Consider the following 25,756-nt stretch of genomic DNA (forward strand, 5'->3'; position numbering starts at 1 on the left):
CTCCTTGTGCCCTCCATCTTTCCCAACATCAGGGTCTTTCCCAGGGAGTCTTCTCTTCTCATGAGGTGGCCAAAGTATTGGAGCCTCAGCTTCAGGGTCTGTCCTTCCAGGTGGCACTCAGGGCTGATTTCCTTAAGAATGGATAGGTTTGATCTTCTTGCAGTCCATGGGACTCTCAAGAGTCTCCTCCAGCACCATAATTCAAAAGCTCCAATTCTTCAGTGATCAGCTTTCTTTATGGTCCAGCTCTCACTTCCATACATCACTACTGGGAAAACCAGTATATAATATGTATATAAAGGTAAAAGGTAAAGGTACCCCTGCCCGTACGGGCCAGTCTTGACAGACTCTAGGGTTGTGTGCCCATCTCACTCAAGAGGCCAGAGGCCAGCGCTGTCCGGAGACACTTCCGGGTCACGTGGCCAGTGTGACATCGCTGCTCTGGCGAGCCAGAGCCGCACACGGAAACGCCGTTTACTTTCCCGCTAGTAAGCGGTCCCTATTTATCTACTTACACCCAGGGGTGCTTTCGAACTGCTAGGTTGGCAGGCGCTGGGACCGAACAACGGGAGCGCACCCTGCCACGGGGATTCGAACCGCCGACCTTTCGATCGGCAAGCCCTAGGCGCTGAGGCTTTTACCCACAGCGCCACCCGCATCCCATATAATGTAATATGTATATAGTACATATTAAATTGCTGCTGCTGCTGCTGCTGTTGTTAAAGCTTGCTAGTTGCTTGTTGCCACCAAAAGATCTCTAAGCGGCTTACAATATATTTAAATCATCAGCATAAGTAAAAAATGCATTATAATATAAGCATTTTTGCAAGACCTAATATACAAGATTGCTCTTGGAATCCTTTCCTATTCTACAATTCTGTGATTCTATGCAGATTAAAAAGGCACCAAAAGGATTCCACCCTGCTCCCATCCATTTAATTTCATTGCTGTTAGACATGAAAAAGTAAGAGCTACTAACAGCACCCCCCCCAGTTTTAATGTATTTTAACTGAACTTTCCAACATTCAAATGTTCTGCAACAGGATCCTTCTTCCAAGGACATACCAGGGGAGAGAGAGAAAAGAGCAGAAAAAGAGGCGTCAGTGGGAGCGGACAGCAGGTGAGCTTATGCAAGATGACAAGCAAAAATTTACAGCCACTGTGGGAGACGCAGAAAGTAACAAGTACTGTATAAGTAACAAGCTGATAATCAGCACAAATTATTGTTGAAGGGAGATTGTCATTGAGCAGTCCCATCATATTATTATGCAATATTGTCCTTATTTATTTAGTCATCCAATCGTTTTCTATCACGCTTTTCAGCTCACAAGCTGGGATGGAGGAGGAATTTGTTTTGCACATGGAAATTGGCGGTCCTGACCTGATTTGAGCTTTGCTGATATTGGATCACGTGTGAGCTGCTTGTGCTTTTAAAGTTCATATAGAAATAAATCCTAAGCAAATTAGCTACCTCGAATATAATATTGTCAAAAAAATAATTAGCTCCCATGACAGCAAATTCAGGTTTTGAGGGGGTGTTTTGAAGTGGAAAAATAACAACATAGTGAATTTATGTTAGGAATTGGAAGGCAGGTGCTATAACCTTCCAACCGTTTGACTTTACCCACACTGAACTCATCCAGTGTCACCGAGACAGAAGGACGCTAACCAAATCATTTTATATTAAGTCATATTTTATTACAGAAAATGATGAGAAGATTTTTTTTAATTGTCAAATCATTAAATGAATGTAAGAAATTAAATTAAATTAAAAATGCATACACTGTGTGTGTGTATAATTGCATACACTAGCAGATATAATGCAAGATATTAGGGGATATTAGGGGAAATTGCTTGGCAATAATGTGCATAATAGTCAAAACAGCATGGAAAAATGTGTATATTAGGAGACATTAGCATTAAAATTTTCGTGCGGTTTTTTAAAAAATTAAATTGCAAATGTGGAGATGTGGAGAATTGAACTTAAAGTGGGAAAAATGAGAAAGGGAGAGAAATTAAAATCGACAGATCCATCCATTCCTACATATAAAGCAGTTGAGCCACAAGCTGTAATGTATTTATGCACCATAATTTATATCACCACATTCTTATTCAGTTATACACAGTTAAATGCACTATTGTATGTGCTTCTTTATGTGCAAATGAGGCAGATTTTAAGATTAGGGGACAAAACTTTATATTCCCCCTTCCCTCCAGGGAGCTCAGAGTGACATACATGGTTCTTCCCCTCCCAAGTTGCTCTGCACAACCACCCTGTGAGGCAGGTTAGGCTGAGAGACAGTGATTGGCTCAAGGTCCCCCAGTGAGATTACGGCTGGGTGGGGATTTGAATGCTGGTCTCTTCTGTACCCTTATCCAAGACAACAATGTGCTGCCTTTGCAACTGATGTTCTGGACGCACTTCTGAGTAGACTTGCACCGGATCACATTCTCGGGCACATTTGAACCCCTGCATTTCTGTTTTATCGACTGCTGAATTCCATCACATCTGCTGTGATTTCACCACGTCTTTGCTGTTCTTGAAAGTGGAAACCATAAAGAAAAAGGGAGGCAAGAGAGGGCTGGTTGAAGGAAGGGTGCAGTTGAATGGGAGGAAAGCTTTCTGTCCTTGGCAATTATAAAACTCTTTTCACTGCAGCTCCCATTTCTGCTGCTAGTCCACTAATACTGTCCCCCTCTGCTGAGTCTGCTGTTCCAGAAACAGTATTTTCTGTCAGCAAATGACAGGAGACATTGCTTCTGGCAGGGCTGATGCAGTGGGAGGCCAGTAAACCAGAAGAAACTGTGTGGTAAAAGAATTTTTAAGGTCTACTGCCTGCAAAGCAGGAGTTCCCCAGCACATAATAAGGAAAGGAGAGATTTAGTAGTGTATTAGCGTCATGATGGCTTCTGACAGGTACTGTATGGTACAATAATGTTATTACACTATACTCTTTCTTGCTCACGGGGCTATAAATCTGTGTTTTAGTTATGAAGCACTATCTTTTGTTCCATTCTCTATAAAAGATGTGGCTTTCAAACATACGGATGTTTGACAATTTTGTTCTGCTAATTCTCTCAAACGGGGGATGTTTGTGTGAAAAGGGGAGGAAGGAGGAAAAGAAATGGAAACCTATCCCATTCACATGCTCTGATTCTCCCTGCTGTTCAGAGCACTGAATGATTTAGTGAAAAGCCTTAATGGCTTTACATTAGGCATATATTATAGATATTAACAAAGGCATCAAGTCTAATTAATCAAATATACTGCACCATATCCCAAGGCGTTTTCCAATGAAGTCGTTTAGAAGAAACAAAAGAGGCAAACAAAGGTTGGATGTGGCTTGGCAGGGATGGATGGACACTTAGATAAAGGGTAGCAAATGTCTGGCAAAGGGACCAAATCCAGCCCTCTAGGCAGCACTGTCCAGTCTTTGGGATTTTTTCAGGCCATGTCCCATCAGTAAGCAACCACAGACTACAACTCTTACTAGCCCTGATCTGCTCCCATGACCTTCAGTGCTTTTGGCTGACTGGGATGTACGGTATTCTTTGAACTGTGTAAGTATCTCTTGCTTCCCTGGGTGTGTGGGTTCAGATGTCTAGAAACCTCTGGCTTTTATATGGTTGCGTGTGGAGGTCCCTAAGCCACCCCCTAAATAAATCACAATTCACACAGAATTTTGTTTAAGGTTTTTGGCATACTTTCCGGCCACAACTTTATTAAAATACATAATGTGAGTGGTTGCTTAGGCATGGTTACGACTCTCCGCCCCTGCCCAGGGACAGAACTGACTTCTGGATTCCAGCAAAAGCCAATAAGGGAAAACAATATTGGGCACCATGCCCTCACCCCTCCCTGCATGCTCCCAGGGGCTTGCCAGGGATTTGGACAAAAGCATGGCAAACCCCTGAATTCCTTTAACGGAATTTCCTTGCAGCAGCAGCATTGGAGGGGCAGGCACAGCCAACCCTTAACTCTCCACCAACCAAATTTTAACCAATGCCTAACTGCAACCTTACAAGTTGTGACGATTTGCTATGCAGTAGGCAAAAACTAAATGGCACCAGCCAATCTGCCAAATGGACAAAATTCCTACTAGGCCCCTGCCCCAAAAGCAGACGACCCCATGACAGGCATAGCAAGGTCAAAAAGAAGACTGCACCATGCTGCGTGCTAAGAATATATAACCTTCGGGCCAACCCACTAAATGGTAACATCAAAATCTCCCCAACAACCCAAACTGACCCAATCACAGTCATGGCCATCCAAAAGGATTGAAGGGGTGTTGGCTAGGTGACTCTCGAGGGTCCCGTTACAGATCCCCGCCTCAGTTAGCAACCAGCCCGAAGGGGCCATGTGTGTGGTGTGTGTAAGGGGAAAGCAGGCTAGGAGATGTGTGGCCCACAGGTTCTGTGTCAAAATGGTGCTCAAGCGGGCGGCCTAGTGGTGAAGTGACCACTGGCACCACTTCCAAAATGGTGCCAAGGCTTGTGAGCTCCTTATGAAGTGCTCACTTAGGTGGGACCCCTACCAGCATGGGAGAAGAAGTAGTGGCTTCTGAGTTCTAGCAAGATACTAGAATCTGGAACCTGACCATACAGTCATACAACCTTGGCTGTGGCAGGGTGGTGGAGGAGGTGGCAGAAGCCAAGTCAAGCAACACCTTCATTTCCACCTCAGGACGGGCCATCTCTCTCTCTCTCTCTGTCTCTCTCTCTCTCTCTCTCGCTCACACACACACGCACACACACACACACACACACACACACAGTGTGTTTAGTTAAAAATAAGGACTAAACATGATTCAAGATTGAAGGTGAATTTTACAACGTTGAAGGATAGTTCCTATGAACCTGCTTAGCATTTGCCTTCAGTTTGTGAGGCCCTTTCTTGTCAATTCATCCCCTGCCAGCTGATATCCATCTGGTGGATACAACAGAGGGGGCTATTCTTGGTTGCTGCACCTAAATTATGAAAAACATCCCAAGAGAGATTTGTCTGGCATCTTTTTACCAACTTTTTAAAGGTTCTTGACAGTTTTATTTCAGACTGTTTCATTTACAGCAGGCTACCCCCCCCTTTATAATGAACTTCCTTGAGTTAACTTAGCTTAGGGGCCAAGCCTATGTGTTTCATTTGCAACTCCTGTTGTGTTTTATTCAGTTGGTTTATTGCTGCTGAGGATTGCTTGCTGTTCTTAGAATTGCATTTTAAGCTTCCTTTTGTCATATATATTTAATTTATTACTTCATGAGTATGCCTTTGACATTGGAAATTATGCCTACCCAGAAATGGAGAATAGTGGCATGTGTTTTTATCTTGTTTTTGGCTTATCAAACATTTTGTATTTTTTAAAAAATGCTTTACATGTTTTAACTGGTGTTTTGTTTTTTGTTGGTAATTTTTTCTCTCTTCATTCTTGTAAGCTGCTTTGAGGTTTTTATTACAATCCAAAGGTACAGAAATCTTGTGAAATAAAATAATAAATGGATAAATGACACTGGCAACAGCAATAAATTTGCAAGTATAATTTGAAGTTGAGGCCTGAGTCAATATATATAATTCATGAAATCTGGACCAGATTTGCACACCTGATCAACAATTACCTCACTAAGTGGCAACGGGGAAATGGGTGTTGCTTTCTCCTAAGTTAGCCATTTCAAGGGGATGAAAAGGAACCAATGCTAGATGTCCTTATAGGGCTTTAGTCAGGATCACTGGCTGTAAAATGCCTGGCATGTTGTAATAGCTGAAATTTTCAGGCCTGGCAAAAGGACTTAGTGTCTATTATGCTAACGAGAACTGTCTAAAAATCTATGAGAAATGAATTATTTAAAATAGAATGAACGACTCCATCACAGAAGTGCAGAAAACTGCAACAAGGGTACAAGTGTATGACATTATATGAAAATTAATCCAGAATTTCAGGCAGAAAAACAAACCGAATAACATTTAAATAAAATTGAAGAACTCTTTTTTAAAAAAGAAGTATAGACCAATTACTTGTGGGTTGTTGTGGGGATCAAATGGGGAGGAACCATGTACCACTTTACGTTTCATGGGGGAAAGGCAGGTTATAAATGTAGTAAGTAGGTAAGATTATCTCAAGAAGGCAGAATAAGACTAGACAAGCTGATGATGCCTTCCCCTGATAATTTGCCCACACTGAGGGAGGGCAGCATATCTGGAAACATTTCATTGGCCATCTGGTATCACCTGACTGTTCAACCCAGGGAGCTTATAGGCTGCACTATGAACATTCCAACTGATAATTCTGTGCACTGACCAGGTTAGTGAACAGAGCAGGAAGCCAGTTTCCTGATCTACATAACTTCTGGATTGAGTCCTGCAGCTTCTGTCATGAAACATCTTCTCTTAGGAACATATATTTGATTCTTTGTAGCAGAGCAAAATCCAAGCAAATCCCAGAGTAAATGCCCAGAATTGCCTTCCTGACAGTCCCAAAAGTAACAACTTATTATCCTGGACCAAAATGTTTCTTCTCACTTTTTGTTTTGAACCCCTTTGAGTATTATTGTTTTTAAAATTTGAAAATCCCCAACTCCATGCTGCTAGATATGGTGTTTCATGGCATGTACATCCACGGGCAGCCTCCGGCTTTGAGAATTCTTCCTACAGGTCACTGAAAGATTGAAGAGGCGACGTGCCCTGTAAATCCGAAACCATCTGGCATTATTGAACATGCTCAGGTCACCAAAACCCAACAGCACGTGCATTTTAAAAAGCCCATTCTGACTACTGAGAGTAATTAGCTCATGTTTATATGGTCTTTCTACCCACAGGCCAGAACACTGCTTTCTGATAGCTGGAAACCAATAGATCAAAAAGGCAACACAGGTGCATAGCTGAACAAAGGCTAAGACTGACATGAAAACATCCCACAGCAGCCCATCATGTACACTACAAAGGATGACCTACAGGCAAACAAAAATATATGATATAAAGTATTGCACAGAGTAAGAAACTAAGAAGAACCCTGCTGACTGGCTGTGCTCACAGGGAGAGGGCCTATGGCAAATTGTCCCTAGAAGAGGAAGAGCAAACACTTTATTTACGATTTTGCTGCAATTGTTACTCACAGAATGACATATTGCTATATTAACCACAGATGCATACCAGGGAATAATGGCCTATTATGTTTTCCTCTTCTTCTTCTTTTTTCAAATTTCCAGTCTAATGCCTTTTTTGCAATAACAGCAACAATCTCCTTTAAAAATAGTAATGAGATGTACAGTGGTACCTCGGGTTACATACACTTTAGGTTACATACGCTTCAGGTTACAGACTCCGCTAACCTAGAAATAGTACCTCAGGTTAAGAACTTTGCTTCAGGATGAGAACAGAAATCATGTGGCGGTGGTGCAGTGGCAGCAGGAGGCCCCATTAACTAAAGTGGTGCTTCAGGTTAAGAACAGTTTCAGGTTAAGAACAGACCTCCAGAACGAATTAAGTTCTTAACCTGAGGTACCACTGTATTGCATCTCATAGTAGACAGTGCAGACTGTGAGTGTGTCACACTTTTGATTCATCCATGGCTATTCCAGCCTTGTGTAACCTCTGGACTATGACTCCCATCATCTCTGACCATTAAGAGTGCTTAAGGAGCTACTGTGATCAGCCCATTCCTAGGTTTCAGTATTTCGTGCAATATTCAGTTGAGTGAACTTTTAAAAATGTGGGCATCATCAGTTCTGGCAGATAATAGCCCCACAGAACATTTTGCTTTTTATGTCAGCTGCAGCCTGATTTAGCCTCCCAAAATGTCCAGTGGAATGACGGAATTTGCAGGTCACAAACAAAGCGGCTTAAAAAGGGTGATATGTCACAATCAGGGCAATACTAAAAGCTTAATTTATATGAAAGCTGATGTCTGTAGCACTTGCTTCAAGAAAGGGGACAAGAGAAAAAGAGATAATACCAAGCTAGGATGATAAATCTGCTCAGAGATGCAGTAGCCTCTGCCAGGACTGATGATTTTCTTTTTTGTCAACCCTCTCACATTTTTTATCTGGAAGGCAAAATGTTAATTTTCCATAGCTAAGTGTCCACGTTTGCTTTCCACATACAAGTGTTCTTGACTAAGTTTTGCTTTCAATCTGATTTTTCTGAATGCTTGTTGCTAACTGCTCCTTGATTAAAAGATTGAAAGGCAGGTTACTACTACTTTTATGGCTACAAGCCACTATGTACAAGCCACTCTCAGTGGCCATATTTATTTAATTTACTTTATCGCACAACATTTATGTGCCACTTGATTGTAACAAAACCTCAAAGCAGTTTGCAATAGATATTAAAATAATAAATAAAAACAAGTTAAAACATTGAAACAGCGAAAACAATAAAAATATGGCAACATCTAGGTGTCTGGGTAGGCTTGCCTGAAGAAAAAGGGTTTTAGGAGGCACCAAAAAGAGTACAGCAAACAGGCAGGAAGTCTCAAAGTATAGGGACTGCTACACTAAAATATAGATTTTATAACAGTGTAGATTGAGTATTATGTTGCACCTCTTATGTGGCACTTATAATAGTGCCAGTTCTGCAGATTGAAGTGGTTGACTGTGCAAATATGGAGTAAGGCCATCCCTTAAGTTACAGGGATTAGTTTGACTGGTTACAAGCTGTTATGGGCTTTATATACCCTCCCACTTGACCCCTTGTTCTGGGCTAGTGCTGTGCCATGTTCTCAGATGGGTGCAGCTGACTTAGATTTGGGCCACTCAGCTCACCAATCCAAGTCTCAATAATACAGGCCAGCTCAACCCCTTCAGCCAAGATCAAGTCATGGATGAGCATGGTCTTACTATGGACTGATCAATAGCAACAACACCAGACCAGCATGTCTCTGAATTCCAGTTTCTGGGAATCACAAGTGAGTAGAGTGATGTTGCTTTGGGGCTTCCCACAGGCATATGGCTGGCCACTGTGAGAATAGGATATCAGGCTCTCCTTGTGTTCTGAGACTGCAGTAGTTTTGACAGGCCCTCTTCACTCTTAGTCAATGACAAGGGAGAACTTGAGAATGTTAGCTAACTTATATACGAGGGAGAACACAACTGCAATTCAGAATAACTGCTTCTGAAGGTCCAGCCGCAAGCTGATGCTTTTCTCTCACACAGCAGCATAGTAAATATTTCCTATTTCTTTCTGCCCATGAAGCTACAACTTAATAAAAAAAGAACCCAAGGTATACTGCTTTTTTCTTTTTCTTTTTCCTGAATGACCACATAAGTCAGAGGTACTGGCTGTATTTTTGAGTGAGTTGCTGAAGTAAAAGTTGCTTGGCAAAAACTAATTTGAAACTTGTTTTCTGGGTTTTCCTGAACATGATCCCTTCTGGCTTACATATTTGGTGTTTATTGCACTACAGATTTCTACTGCAGAAGGTGTGAATGGGTGTAGCTCTGTTTATGATTAATTATTTTTATTTAGACCTTATCTCTGCAGGTGAAATTTTTCAAACGATGCCATCAAGCAAATACATCTGATGCTTTCTCCCTTAGCAACCTCCCAACATTATTTCCTCATGAAGTTGCCATAGGCTACACCAAATGCGAACTCCAGTTTCAAGGCTCAATCAATGCCAGAGATGCTATAAAACTGAACTGTGAACTTCTGCATAATATTTACATGATGTGAGACCAAGGTCCTCTTGCCAAGGCCTCCGATTCAAACTGGCTTTTTATTTCTCATGCATGTGTATAGATTTGGCAATGCATAAAAATGAAGTGAGATTTCCCACCCATTTCACCAGTTACTCAGATATCATCTTCTTTTGTCACTAATAGCTTTTTTGTAATGACAGACAAGGCTAGTGAAAGTAGAGGGAGACTATACAGTACATTATAAGAAACCATGGAGTGCTTTGGTTCTGATCTGTACGTAAATTAACCTGTCATCATTTTTGTAGTATTCAAAGTGCTCTTTCAAGCAATTTGTACAAAAATGCATAAACTGGGGGCAAAGTGTGAATGAAAACACATATATCAGACAAAACAACATCCACATAAGCGTTGTATTAAGGGAAATTGCTCTCCAAAAATATGTACATTGGGGAAAATTGCATACGAAAATATATATTGGAAGACATTAGCATGCAAATCCTTGTCACTTTTTTCATTTTCGCAAACTGTTGTGGAAGTTTGGAGAACTGAGTTTAAGATTGGAAAAATGAGAGAATGAAGCATTGACAGATTCTCCCATCCTTAGTTAAGTGTTCCAAGCAAATGGTTAAAGAGAGTCACCTTCTCTCAGAAAACAGCCACTAGGAGCACATTTGGGTCAAATCCAGTTGTAAGTCTGTTTTGGTCACATCTGTACCACTTCACCCACATGCAACTTAGGTCTAATCTATTGCTGGGGGTGAGGAAATACCATTTAAAAATAAATAGTTAAAGTACTGGAGGTTGCATATTGTGACTACTCCAAGGTCACTAAGAGATTTAGCTACATGTCTGCTATCCCAAGTGCTCTTGGACTTCAAGTCCCATCATCCCTGGCCGCTAGCCATGCTGGCTGGGGCTGATGGGAGCTGGAGTCCAACAACATCCTGAGGGCACCAGGTGGAGGAAGGTTGGTCTATTATAATGCTGTGGTTAAAAAATAAAGTTTTTATTTCTGACTTTTTTATTTTATTTCTCTCGCATCCCATAAAATATCTCCCATGAATGTTATGTGCATTTCCTGCTAGAAAAATGTGGGAACCTTAATCTGGCCTGCACACGTCTCATTTATTGCTTATTGTTTTATTTAGGACTCTGAGGAAATTACTGGCATTAACAATCCTAAAAATGCTTGCTCTGTTTCTGTTTGCACTGAAGCTTCTTTGGTACTACCAGTTGGGTGTTTTGGTTCAAAGTGTTTTAGATCTGATCCTTTATCTCAGGCATTCACACAACAACTTGTGTTGTAGGTAGGACATTGTAAAGCCAGGACCTTGATTCATTTCAGGGTCCTAGAACTATAAAGTTCTATGCCACAAGGTGGTTGTGTGGATGCATCAGATATAGGCTCATATCTAAAGAAAAATGGCTTTTTTCCTCCTTCTTTCAAAACACGTTTCAGAGGCCCTTGACACTGCTCTGTGAACTATGTAATCTATTCAAAAGAAGAAAAGACACTAATGGGCACACAAGTGAAGATCATGGCACATATGAGCATAATTCAACATTCTGCCCATTCTCTTCCATCAAAACTCCTCTATACATACATTTGAATTGCAGATACCCAACACATTTCTTTGCTCATAAAGGAAGAAGAAAGTACTACAGGCATAGGCAATGAACATATTTCAAAGCCAATGAATCATGACCGTAAAAGCTTACAGAAATTATTATTACTAATATATATATATATATAATATAATAGGGAAAGCAAATAGAGTGAGAAACTATTATAAGGTACGAATAGAAGACAGAATCTAAAGAATTAAGATTTGGTGATAACATCAGGAATTATAGCTTCTTGGCATGCACTCAACATAACACTGACTTGATGAGGACAAATAAAGAAAAAATATAATGAAAAAGTATAAAGAAAATGTTGGTAATAACTTCAGCTGAAATTGGATTTTATGTTGGAACAAGCCTCTCTGTCATATAAAGTTCCTTGGAGGTTTTAATGATCATAAACATTGAGATTCAGCTTTCAGTTTCATCCTTCAGTTAATATCACCATTAAAATACTCCTCTCTGATAGTGTTTTTAAAAAATGTTTCTGCTAGCTAGCAGTTCCAACCTGAAGCATCACTGGGGCCAAGGACTCAAAGCTACTGCATTTGAAGGGCAGAAAGATGGCATTGTGCTTGCAGTGTGGGTGGATTTGTGTACATGGCCATATTTAAGAATTGGATATATGTTAGTTCTCAAATGGAGGGCATCATGAATATAGCAGTCGTACATATGTTCCTTGGTCAGAGTGATGAGGTGCGAAGGAGGCCACGGCTCCTGGGCCTTTAACAGGGGCATAGAATTTCGTAGGGCATTCATACTGTGGAAAATTAGCTTGCTATTTTAAAAGCATCAGTTCAAACAAAGCATAAGGTAAAGGTAAAGGTACCCCTGCCTGTACGGGCTAGTCTTGACAGACTCTGGGGTTGTGCGCTCATCTCACTCTATAGGCCGGGAGCCAGCGCTGTCCGCGGACACTTCCGGGTCACGTGGCCAGCGTGATGAAGCTGCTCTGGCAAGCCAGAGCCACACAAGGAAACGCCGTTTACCTTCCCGCTAGTAAGCGGTCCCTATTTATCTACTTGCACCCAGGGGTGCTTTCAAACTGCTAGGTTGGCAGGCGCTGGGACCGAGCAACGGGAGCGCACCCCGCCGCAGGGATTTGAACCTCCAACCATGCGATCGGCAAGTCCTAGGCACTGAGGTTTAACCCACAGCGCCACCCGCATCCCTTCAAACAAAGCATAGACCTGGTATAAAATGATTAAGGGCAGCATATAAGGGTATGCCTCAGTCCAAGTTTCAACTTTCCAGTCAATAGAAAACCAGTTAAAAGCTCAATTCAGGTTTTTCCTTTCCTTTAAAACTTCCACATGGGTCACTTTCCTTTGCTTAAAGGTAAAGGTAAAGGGACCCCTGACCATTAGGTCCAGTCATGACCAACTCTGGGGTTGCAGCGCTCATCTCGCTTTATTGGCCGAGGGAGCCAGCGTACAGCTTCCGGGTCATGCGGCCAGCATGATTAAGCCGCTTCTGGCGAACCAGAGCAGTGCACGGAAATGCCGTTTACCTTCCCGCCGGAATGGTACCTATTTATCTACTTGCACTTTGATGTGCTTTCAAACTGCTAGGTTGGCAGGAGCAGGGACCGAACAACGGGAGCTCACCTCGTCACGGGGATTCGAACCGCCAACCTTCTGATCAGCAAGTCCTAGGCTCTGTGGTTTAACCCACCTGTTGTCTACTCTCCTGACAAGAAAAAAACTCCATTTCATGGGGCAAAACTGACCTAAAACCACCTCGCTTTCAAATTCCTACTCATTGGATTTGGGTGAGCCCAGTAGTCGATCCACACCTACTTTTGTTTTTCTATCAATTACTGGCTGCATAAACAGCTGAGGGAAGCTAGCCAGGCTACAAATGCAGAACAATGCAAATTTAGAGCCAGAGGGAAGCTTCTGATGGTGAAGTGTCTCTTCAAGAATGGGGTACTTGACTAGGTGAGCCTTTGGGCTGATCCAGCAGGACTTTTATTATGCCGGGCTTTGTCAGGGAATTTCCATTTGCCCTTGATCCCTCCCTCAGAATGATGTAATGGCCTATATATTGGCTTGAGGTGGGTAATACAACCCACACTCTGAAAGACATAAAATAGTGGACCTATGGTGGTTTAATTTTTCAAGTCACACCACCTCCTTTCACAGGACCCTAGTGTGTATTAGCACCATTTAAGAATGACTGTTTTGGAAGCACAAGATCCCCAGTCCCCACTGAAAGATTAACCTGATACAGCCTTTCAAAATTTCCAATAAATAAAGCAGTTATGCTTCAGTTACCTCCTCTGTCTTTCTATAGCCAGAGACATACTGTGAACTAAAGTAAGCAACTACACATCAGTCACGCTGCATATACACACTTTTAAATTACTCATTTTTCCCTCCCTTCTAAATTAACTAAATTAAGTATAAAACCTAACTGGAAATCCCATGCCAGAAGTTTTAAGAAAGTGTTGGGATAAGCACAATTCTTGCTGAGAATACTTTTTGTGGAAGAGACATCAATCTAACAGTTAAGGCAGTTATTCAGTATCGAGTGAGGAAAGACTGGGACATATTTTATTAGCTTCAGTTCGTGAATATAATTTTGTACTGCTCATAATTCAAAGGAGATTTGAAAACTTCGGCCAGATTTCCAAGAGCTGTGAAACTGACTTGTTTCCATTACCTGTAATTCTTATCAATCCTTTGTGTTGCTAAACATCCCACCTCCCCCTACTTTAGGCTAGTGTAGCACCTGCAATTCATTCTGAGCGTGGAGAGACATTTTCACTGTGGCTACACAAGTTATGGTAAATGACTGCAATGTATGGTGCATAGAGCTGCCACTTGTTCAACATAGCTCCATGACTACTATATGGAACTGAGCATCAGTGTCATATGATGCCAGTGTCTGAAAAGGCTCTACAGTGGACGCTTGGGTTGCGATTCAGTGCTTCTGCGCATGTGTGACCACCAAAACCCGAAAGTAACCCGTTCCAGTACTTCTGGATTTTGGCGCATCCGTAACCCAAAAAAACGTAACCTGAAGGGTCTGTAACCCGAGGTATGACTGTACTGGCTTCCCAGTGTGTTTTCATCCTCAATTCAAAGTGCTGATGCTCAATGTGGCATTTGCCCACTCATTATGGAGATGTCGTACTGGGGGAGAGAGAGAGAAAGTGTTAATAGGCTGAGCAATAAGAAAGCCGAGGGGCGGAGCCTAACTGTGTTTAAGGCTCAACACAGGGGTTTTGGCAGTTATTTTGGTTGGTTTCTTGTGGGTGGGAGACATAGGAGTCAGAGTGAGTTAGAGACAGAGGGGAGACAGAGAGAGTGTAACAGATTGCAGTGTTTCAAAGTATTTAAAACTTGTTTGTGTTCACAATAAACTGGAATCTTTGTTAATACGTTACAACCTGACTGAGTCTGAATATATTATCGGGGAAACCTGGTTCGGGGCAGTGGAAGAGATAAGCTGTGGTGGTGCAGGGAGGGTCAATAGTTTGTGGAACGACCAGGGGCCTTGTGCAAACATCACACTCACCTTCATGTCAAAGTCCTTCATGCCTTAAGGTCCAGCTTGGACCATCTCCTGAACTAGTCCATCCTGTTACTGAATCATCCCCCTGACTTCCCCTGCTTTCTGCAGAGTAGTGGTTAGTGACAGAACCTTTTACAGTTTTGTGTTCTGTATTTCAAATGGATCAAACCTATCCATTTTAAAGGAAATCAGCCCTGAGTGCTCACTGGAAGGATGGATCATGAAGCTGAGGCTCCAATACTTTGGCCACCTCACGAGAAGAGAAGACTCCCTGGAAAAGAACCTGATGTTGGGTAAGACTGAGGGCACAAGGAGAAGGGGACGACAGAGAACGAGATGGTTGGGCAGCGTTCTCGAAGCTACCGGCATGAGTTTGACCAAACTGCGGGAGGCAGTGGAAGATAGAAGTGCTTGGCGTGCTCTGGTCCATGGAGTCACGAAGAGTCGGACATGACTAAACGACTAAACAACAACAACAATTTCAAATGCACTTACCCAGTGTACTCCCCTGTCAACTATGCTGATGCCATTTTGGCACCAGGCAAAGGCCTTACTCTCTGAGCCTTTTAAACCTTGTAAGCCTATGTGAACTTTATATCTGCTCTGATTTATTTTTGATGCTTTGTCTGCTTCTTTATGCTGCCATTTCATTTATTTTATGAGATTGTATCGATTCTGTTATTGTGGCCCACCGTGGGAACACCAGGAGCTATTCGAACAGGTAATATATTTAAATAACTATATACATAAAACATATAAAAGTGTTTAATGTACAAAACATTTTACAGTTACTAAATGTGAAAAGAGGTATACAACATCTGTAGTGTTCCTCTTCATAAGACCTCTGTTCAGAAAGGTGTTTTTTTTTGAAAAGTATCTGGTAATAAAAAGGTGGATGGTTAATTCAAGTTTAGAAAGTAGTGTTTTGGTCAAGAATGTATAACTTGCTGTTGAAATGGAATACTCAGGATGAAACGGTGAAATCTGCTATGATTAAATGAGCACAAGATGTTGGGCATAATATTATGTTTGCTGACTGGGAGCAGTTATGGACCACAGGTATGAAGTTTACGGCATGTAATGCCATTAGAGAGAATATTATGAAAATGATATATAGGTGGTACATGACCCCAGTCAAGCTTGCAAAAATCTATCATTTGCCCGACAATAAATGTTGGAAATGTAAAGAAACTGAAGGTACATTCTTTCACCTCTGGTGGACGTGTCCAAGGATTAAGGCTTTCTGGGAAATGATAGATAATGAATTGAAAAAGGTATTTAAGTATACCTTCTTGAAGAAACCAGAGGCCTTTCTCCTGGGCATAGTCGGCCAATTGGTGCCAAAGAAGGACAGAACTTTTTTTATGTATGCTACAACAGCAGCAAGAATTCTCATTGCAAAGTATTGGAAGACACTTTGGAAGAATGGCAGATGAAGGTGATTGACTACATGGAATTGGCAGAAATGACTGGCAGAATCCGAGACCAGGAAGAAGAGTCGGTGGAAGAAGTTTGGAAGAAATTTAAAGACTATTTACAGAAATATTGTAAAATTAATGAATGTTAGAATGATGTTGGATAGAAATTAAGTGGTTTCCAGCTGTAATGCTTTAAGAGAATATGAAAAAAGGCTTATAAATGGGTAAAAGCTTAATGGCAAGGATTTGCTGAATAAATTTAAGTGGAATACAAAAAAGGGAGGTATGAGGAGGTCCGGGGAAATAAGCTTAAGGAAAATAAGAAACGGAAAATTAATGTGTTTCTTAACTGTTTTTATTTTGTGTTTTTCTTTTTCTTTTCCCATTTTTATTGTAATATGTTAAAAAATCTTAATAAATATCTTATATAAAAAAATAGAAAGTAGTGTTTTGAAGGACTTTGGCTCAAACTGGGATATAAAGTTTTACAAGACTTTTTTTATATAAAAAAGGTGAGAGCCTCTGGGGTGATTAAGATTAACTATGCTGGAGTTTTGGAATAGAATCATTTATACCTAGAACTAGAAATTTTTTAAAGTAAAGAATAACAGTTTAGATTACAACTTTATCTGGGTTTTGATAGAGATATGGTGATGAGGATTTCTGGAAATATGCTTTTTGTGACAGAAAAAACAGATTGAGAACCAGAGGCTTACCAGCTAAATACAAAAATTTCTATTTGGAATATTTCTATACAGTATTTCTAATTGGAAAATAGTTTGATATCCTCTGTTATATCAAACTGAAAGAATGCATGTGTGTGTGTGTGTGTGTGTGTGTGTGTGAGAGAGAGAGAGAGAGAGAGAGAGAGAGAGAGAGAGAGAGAAGATGAACATGTTCCTATTCAGTCTTAAATCTATTAAATAGAAAGCCCTACACAAATCTTCTTCATTCTTTTGAGGAGTTGTATAAAGTATCCTAACTTTCAGGGTATTTTATTTTTCTAAAAGGAAGCTTGAGCAACCATACGTGAGAGGCTTTTTTTTGGGGGGGGGGAGAGAATAACATTTCATTATCTTTATTTTACTTGAGGTGCCAATTTACTGAACCAAATGCACCAGCACAGTAAGGGATGATAACAGTGGAATCTTCTAATCTGTTCAAATGTAGCTAACAAATTTGGCAACATGACGATTTTTGTGGGGGGACCAATTGCGCTTTGTACATTAATTTCCTTCAAAACGGAGGTGATAACTGCAGGGTTGGAGTCTGAAAATATTAATTCGGTGCTTCATAGTCTACAAAATCCATCACATAAATTGTAATCAGATTTGTCAGAGCCATTTTTCTTTTCAAAGGCAACATTTTAAAGCTTTTCTGCAAGCACAACTCAGCTTTCATTGCTTTTTCTATTATGGGAAGCTTATTTCAACACTGCTGCTGAGGCAATGGAGTACGCCCTCCCCCCATTGTTATTATTTCAGTTATAACATAACCATGCATTCTTTTATGTAGACTAGCTGGCTTTTCAAGCACTTTTATCTGTTTTCACCCTGGAAGCCCAGCCAGTAAGGGCCTGGGTGCAAGCAGTGTTTTTTTCCCCCATAAAATTTTTAAAAAATGTTTAGTGGTACTCTCATTTTGACTCAAGAAAAACACCATTTTATACTTCAAATTGTGAAAAATAAACACGGTAAATACAACGAAACTGACTAGATTCCAACTCCTACTTCACACATTAAACGCTCACTTCCATCTGAAATGCAGGAAACACCATGATAGGAAAACAGGCTGCCATCAGGGGTAGCAACGGAACTGACGATTCACCGTGCTAGAGAACAAACTAAATTTTGTGGGAACTTGCAGATTCTGGCTTCACACAATTAACTCAAGGCAGTGTCTGCTTGACCTAGAAACTACTTACTCTGATTGGTTAACGACCAGCACTCAACTCTGTTATCTAGGAATGCTAGCACAGTTTGGGGTGTGGTGTGTTGAAGGAGTTAGAAGTGCTGTGTATGGTTAAGAGAGAGAGAGAAAGAGAGGATTTATTTGCTTTGTTTTGTATGCAGAAACTCTGCTGGTTTTATTTTTCCTTTTAATAAATCCTGTAAATAGTTATTCTGAGTCTAGCTGACTAGTCATTTCCACCACGACTAGCTTCTTCGCTGTGCAGGAAAACTCTGCTACGTTTGGGCTAAAGCCAGTAGGGCTATGCCTGACAATTCAAAGTTCCATGAAAAAATTAGTTTCATCTCCTATTAGATTCACAAAATGTACCCCTGTGTCCCCTCAGAAAAAAGTACTGGACACCTTTGCAGGTGAAGGACATTTCTGGAGGTGAGTTGGGCTGTGGAGCACAGAGTGGAGAGATGCTAATCTTTGTAAAACTGGACACATGACCAACCTACCATTCTAACACTCTTCATCCATACTCTTTGAGCATTACCAGGGCTAGCTTGCAAAGATCAGCATCCTCCCACTCTGTCCTGTGATAAGGTAAAAAAGAAGAAGATAAAGGATTCCTGGACAGTTAAGTCCAGTCAAAGGTGACTATGGGGTGTGGCACTCACCTCGCTTCAGGCCGAGGGATCCGGTGTTTGTTCACAGACAGCTTTCCGGGTCATGTGGCCAGCATGGCTAAACCGCTTCTGGTGCAATGGAACACTGTGGCAGAAGCCAGAGCGCACAAAAACACTGTTTACCTTCCTGCCGCCGCACTACTTATTTATCTACTTGCACTGGTGTGCTTTCAAAATGCTAGGTTGGCAGAAGCTGGGATAGAGCAATGGGAGCTCACCCCATTGCGCAGATTTGAACCACCAACCTTCTGATTGGGAAGCCCAAGAGACTCATTGGTTTAGACCACAGCGCCACCTGCTCCTCTGATACTTGTGTGCAGGCCCTTACAGTGACGTCCTGTATCTGATGGTCTGTTGGAGGATAGCCCTCTATTTGAAGCTATCCTCTATTTGAAGGGCTGTATGATCCTAGTCCAATATAAAGCTAATTAACAATTAGAGGGGAGAGCAGGGACCATCAGTTGTCCATCAGTAACTGGACAGCATGTATGAGCATGCGGAAAGCAGGCACATCAGGCACACAGGTCACCAGCTCACATTCTCTCTCACAAGGATGAAAGGCATTGGAGTTCCATTTAAAGTGTACTCATTATTCCCTGATTTGCATTGACACTTAGAAAGTAACATGTGCACATTTTATGCAAATCTGTGGCCTCTCTTTGGGCAATGTGTACATGGCCACCCAATGGAATGGCCATTGCCTTGGTGTGTTTAGTGATGTGGTGGAAAAAGTATGCTGATTAGATAGAATGAAGGTAAGGTCATGCTGGTGGAGATTATTCATACCACAGACATGTGTATCTGCAAAAACACAACATCCAACTTGCAGGCTGTATTTACAGTTGTCACATTGTCAGGGAAGCAGAACCATGTCTTTTTGCCCTGCCTCTTGACCTCCATGGATTGGTTCAATTTGTAAAGAGAGCCTGCACGTTGGACGTTGTGTTTTTGCAGATGCACATATCAGTCGTACACACATCTTTTGGGGGGAGACAGAACGGAAGACAATTCATATAGCAAAGTAACGAGGAGGAATGTAAGTCTGTCGTTGAAGAAGTAGTAAGCCCCTAGGCATCAATAGTTCTGTGAAAACATGCCTACTCAGAAGCAAGGTCCAGAGAGTTCAGTGGAACCTCACTTATGTCTAGCCAAACATGAGTTGACAGCCTAAGTCTCTTTCACTGGGATTTTCAGAAACAGTGTTGCAGGCAACGACCTTGCCAATACATGAGAAAACAAACAAACAAAGCATAATCCTGACATGCTCCTCTGCCATGAAAAGCAGTTTTGTGTACAGAAACCACGCCTGATGTTTTTCCCTAACCATTTGCCAATGTCTGCTGTTGTTGGAGACTCAGCTACAATGACCAGCTGAAAAACAGAAAATATGTAGGAAGTGGATCTTTCTTTCTTTCTTTCTTTCTTTCTTTCTTTCTTTCTTTCTTTCTTTCTTTCTTTCGGCACTCCTTCCTTTTAAAAAGAAATGCAGCCTCAAAGAATTTTAAGCAAAGAAGCAACAAAGCGTATGGGCAGGCTGCTTAACCCTTTCATCCCTACTGTGTTCCATCTCCAAATTAACTCCCCTGGCTTTTCTCTCCTGTATGATTTAACACACATTTTCAATGAGGGAGATATGTTTGGAATTTAGCAGTGGAAGTTGTTGGGTGATGGTTATGAGCTTGTCACTTCCAACTTCATTGCTCTGCTTAGATTTTTCCTCCTGAGTTGCCTTTGTTATGAGAAAGCAAAATAAAAATGGGGATACGCATTTAGCACAGACTACACCATTTGCGATGGAAGAGAACTAGTGTTTTGCAGCTGCAGAAAACGCATTATTTAAAATGCTTATTTTAAAAATAGTGATGATCTAATTTATAATATGGAATGAAATACAATTTAAAAATTAAGAGGTGGAAGGGTTAGTTCCCTGGTTGCAGAGCTGCCCACTTGGAGTAGGGAAGGAAAGAATCAGATCAGAACTGCAAGATGAAAGTCCCTGGGATTCCTATGCAGCTGAAAAGGCAGGTGGTGGTAATTGCAGGCCAATGTGAGAAATGTTAAAAGGTTAACCAAAACAAACAAACAAAGAGTAAAAAGGGTTTTCTTAGACATCATTTTAAAAACATGATAAACTACATTGTTTTCAGTTTAGTTTTTGGCTCAAGCAAGAACTTTTACTTATTGGTTGAAATAACTACCAGCCCTTGAATATTTCTTTTTCTTCACTGCTGATTCTCTGATTGAACACTGGCCATTTCTTAACCCTTAAATCCTAAGGTTATGTATAGAGGTGAATAAAAGAGTTAATGCTCTTATTATTTCCTAACTACCAGCAGCAAAGTTTGAAGTCGAGCTTATTCTTCTTCTTATGTTGTTACGTACAGTGGTACCTCAGCTTACAAACGCTTCAGGTTACAAACGCTTCAGGTTACAGACTCCGCTAACCTGGATGTAGCACCTCAGGTTAAGAAATTTGTTTCAGGATGAAAACATAAATTGTGTGGCGGCGGCGTGGCGGCAGCGTGGCGGTGGCAGGAGGCCCCATTAACTAAAGTGGTACCTCAGGTGAAGAACAGTTTCAGGTTAAGAATGGACCTCTGGAACGTATTAAGTTCTTAACCAGAGGTACCACTGTACTGAGCATTAATACTAGCTACTGACAGTATATAATACCTCTAGGCAATATATAATACCAATAGGCAGCTGGACCAGATAGAAGGTTTTGCTGGTAGTATATGAGGCCCTGAGCAACTTGAGGCCATCATATTTAAGGGATCCTTGCTCCTTATGTTCTTGCCTGACTATTAGAACTGGAGAAGCACTTTTTATAGTCCTGCATGATATCCATTCTATGGGAACTTGAAGCCAGGCATTTAGTGTGGGAACAATGGCCTGTGGCATTCCTTAGTAAAGGTAAAGGGACCCCTGACCATTAGGTCCAGTCATGACTAACTCTGGGGTTGCGGCGCTCATCTCGCTTTATTGGCCGAGGGAGCCGGTGTACAGCTTCCGGTTCATGTGGCCAGCATGACTAAGCCACTTCTGGCGAACCAGAGAGTGCACGGAAATGCCGTTTACCTTCCCTCTGGAGCAGTACCTATTTATCTACTTGCACTTTGATGTGTTTTCGAACTGCTAGGTTGGCAGGAGCAGGGACTGAGCAACGGGAGCTCATCCCGTCATGGGAATTCGAACCGCCAACCTTCTGATCGGCAAGTCCTAGGTTCTGTGGTTTAACCCACAGCGCCACCCGCATCCCTGTGGCATTCCTTACCTATGAGTATTAAGCATCCCTGCTACATTTTAGGCACTTGCTAAAAATCTTTCTATATTCACAAGCATCCCTTGGAATAGGTATATTTTAGTGCTTTATATATACACACCTCATAATTTGATTTGTTCATTGCATGGCTATTTCTATGGCCAAGAAGTATATAAATCTGTAAACAAACAAGCAGATTAAAATTCCCCACCATGTGTTTTAAATGTGCTATGTCTGCCCAAACAGCATGGTGTCTATGAGATTAAATGATATATCCTAGAGAAAATAGTTCCGTGCATTGTAGTGACTGGCAGCAGTTTATCATCGATCTCCCCATTCAAAAGTGATGGAAGAAAGTGGAATGGATGTTTGTTGTGGATTCTGGCAACCCTTGTGGACATTCAAGAAACCAAACTCCATGCCGCTGCCTTTAAATGCTCTCATGACATGCCAGATGATACTTGAAGCCCTGCTCATGCATTACAACAATGAATTAGGGCAAGACATAAATTCGCTAATGTGCAGTTAATCACTAAGGAACAAGAAGACACATTCCTCAGACTGTGCTAGCTGCATGCAAATGAAACAGAACAAGGATGCAGAAGGGAAGAACAATACAGAGAATGAGAGAAAATGACTCTGACTCATGCCCATCCTCTCGAATTTCTGATGGTTGAGCCGTTACTAGTCATCCAGTGGCCTTTTATTTATTAATGTCCTTCCATCATCAAAGTCTATTCTGACCTGCTATGGCTGGAGTGCTAGCTAACTTGCACAGATGTGGATACCAGTTGACTTTCAAAACACCTTAACTTACTCCTTTCAGGTTTTTCTACATAGAGCTGATATATTGGTCAGGGAGCCAGTCATGCACATCATTCTGAATTTCCTGCAAAGGCACAAGTTCTTTGCAAGCAATTATTTCAAAATCTGAACTTGTAGCTCATAAAAATGGTGATATGTTGATATTTGAATTGGCCCATGATGGAGAAGGCTGTTTTTGACCTTTTTATTCTACCATGGCTCCCAAATATTTCTCATGATGTGCACCTACACTTCCACTGTCTATGACAGGCATCCCCAAACTCGGCCCTCCAGCTGTTTTGGGACTACAACTCCCATCATCCCTAGCTAACAGGGCCAGTGGTCAGGGATGATGGGGACTATAGTCCCAAAACAGCTGGAGGGCCGAGTTTGGGGATGCCTGGTCTATGACAATGATCCTGGTTATGACCCATTTTGCTAAGTGAAGGAGTAGGGTCCGCCAGTGGTGGAGCTTCATGCTTCGCCCCTGGGGGCGGAGAGCAGGCGGGGATGGGGCTGGCACACATCCTGGGGGCATGGCACTGTTAGGATTTTTATCCATCTATGCTGCTTCAGCAGTAGCACTATGTGTATATCATGTGAGTGTTTGAGAGCATGAGACAGGAAGTCTCAGTACTGTTGGTGTATTGCTGTAACTTAGTTTCACTTCTGTGTGTGATACTTTTCTGTACTGCTGCTGAGAGAACACAGACATACTGATGGATTCTTTGTATATAAACTGTAAAATAAAGTAGTTTAGAGCTACTGATTGACTCTTTCTTCTGCTATGATATGCCAGAAGACAAGTGTGCTCCTCTCAAAAAGTTCCGCAACCCAGTGTAGACACACTAAGCATGTTTTTTATTTTTATTTTTTGGTAGAATGAGGGTGATCATCATATATGGGCCTTTGATCTGATTTTTTTTGTTTCCTGGGCTGCAGAGGGAGAGCTGCCTTCTACTCATGCAATGTTGGACACAAGTGATACTTATTTTATAGACTAAATTTAGAATTCCCAAAAGAGGAAAAATATACCAGAATATGGATTCTACATTTTTTTCACGAATTCTCATGGTGCAATGTTTATGTTCCTTGCTGGCATGGGTTTGAAGGAATATGAAACAACAAGCTGTTCTCCTGGGTTTATTATTGTCACTGCGCCCTGAGATAATGCAGCAGTGATACCAGGAGATAGCAAGGTAGAAGTGATCATTATTTCTGAAACTCAGCCATGCATCAGGTAATGATTTGTTCCTATTAGCTTGGTAACACTGTGTGAATTTTATTAGCCAAAATCAGCTTTACTTCTTATTTTCTTGGCCTGGTTTCCAGCAGAGCTGTTGCTTACTGAGTAAGAAAGAAGCACAGGAGAATGAAAAAGAGAGGAGGACAACATGTGGATTGTTGATTTTCACGTGCCAGTGAGCCTCAGCTAAGATGAAGGGAAGACATCTACCAACAAGTTATATGGGAAGACGTTATTTATTTGTATAGACCAGGGGTAGGCAAACTAAGGCCCAAGGGCTGGATGCGGCCCAATCGTCTTCTCAGTCCGGTCCGCAGACGATCCGGGAATCAGCGTGTTTTTACATGAGTAGAATGTGTCCTTTTATTTAAAATGCATCTCTGGGTTATTTGTGGGGCATAGAAATTAATTCATCCCCCCTCAAAATGTAGTCTGGACCGGCCCATAGCTGAAAAAGGTTGCTGGTGTAGACCTACCCACACCAAATTGCATTTCAGAGCTGGATCTCTGTGAGAGACCATAGAGAATTACTGAAGCGCAATTGTCTTTCAATGCAGAGACTCTCAAAAAGGTTTTTGGAAGTCCCCACTCACCTGGAGCTCCAGGTGGGTAGTGTTTGCTGCCCAGTGCGGCCAAAGCTAGGACCTTCTTTCCACATGGCTGTGGGGGAGGGGATGCCCAGCACCTCACCTTCCAGTCGCATAGGTCTGGCAGGAAGGCCAACTCTTAGGCATGGAGAATATTTATACTTCCTTAGATTAAAATGTTGCTGTGGTAATGCCTCATGAGCTCATATCTACTAACCAGCATAACAATGTAAATATGTTAATAGCTTTTGCTCACGTCAGATAGCTGAGGAAAAACATATGCAACATTTTCACTTCAGGCATATGCATTGTAAGAGAAGAAGAGGATTGCCTGGACTGAAGAGGTCCCTCCCTGAATAGGGGCGGGCACATTTGTCAATTTCAATTCATCCTAGTTTCTCATTTTTCTAATCTTGCATCCAATTCCCCACATTTCCGTGGCAATTCACATTAAACAAAATCCACATAATCATTATTATTTCAGTGCAAATTTCTAAGAGTAAATGCATTTTTTTCATGCAATTTTGTCTACTGTATTCATCGTTGCAAGCTTTCCCCCCTAATTTATGCAATTTGTGTGCTGTTTCCACTCATATATGCATTGCTATGCACCCTTTTAATAATAACTGCATTTTTGAACCTGTTGTTTGGTTGGAGGTGTACATCATAAAATTTCAAGAAGTGTGAATTTTGAAGGATAGCTGTATTTCAGTTCACAAACTGGTCTGAGAAGTGCGGCTCAAACAATAACCATTTCCTCGCCCATTCCTACCTCTGACTCATGTATTTATCCTTTAGATGCTAAGCTAATGATGCAATGATTCTTCTGATTCAGACAGATGTGTTAACATTTCAACAGAATCTAATCCTCCCAATAATAATAATAATAATAATAATAATAATTTATATCCCGCCCTCCCCAGCCAAAGCAGCTCACCTTCCTCTGGGCTCCCCAGAGCAGCTAACAACAATAAAAGTAACACAGCATTCTAAAATCAATTCATTTTAAAATCAATTCAAAATCAAATTAAATTAATGGCAACCATTGGGCTAGAGTTCTGTGAGGATTACCAAAGGAGGGGGTTAGA

The sequence above is a fragment of the Podarcis vaucheri genome (assembly GCF_965113315.1).
Source record: "Podarcis vaucheri genome assembly, chromosome: 1".
Taxonomy (NCBI): Eukaryota; Metazoa; Chordata; class Lepidosauria; order Squamata; family Lacertidae; genus Podarcis; species Podarcis vaucheri.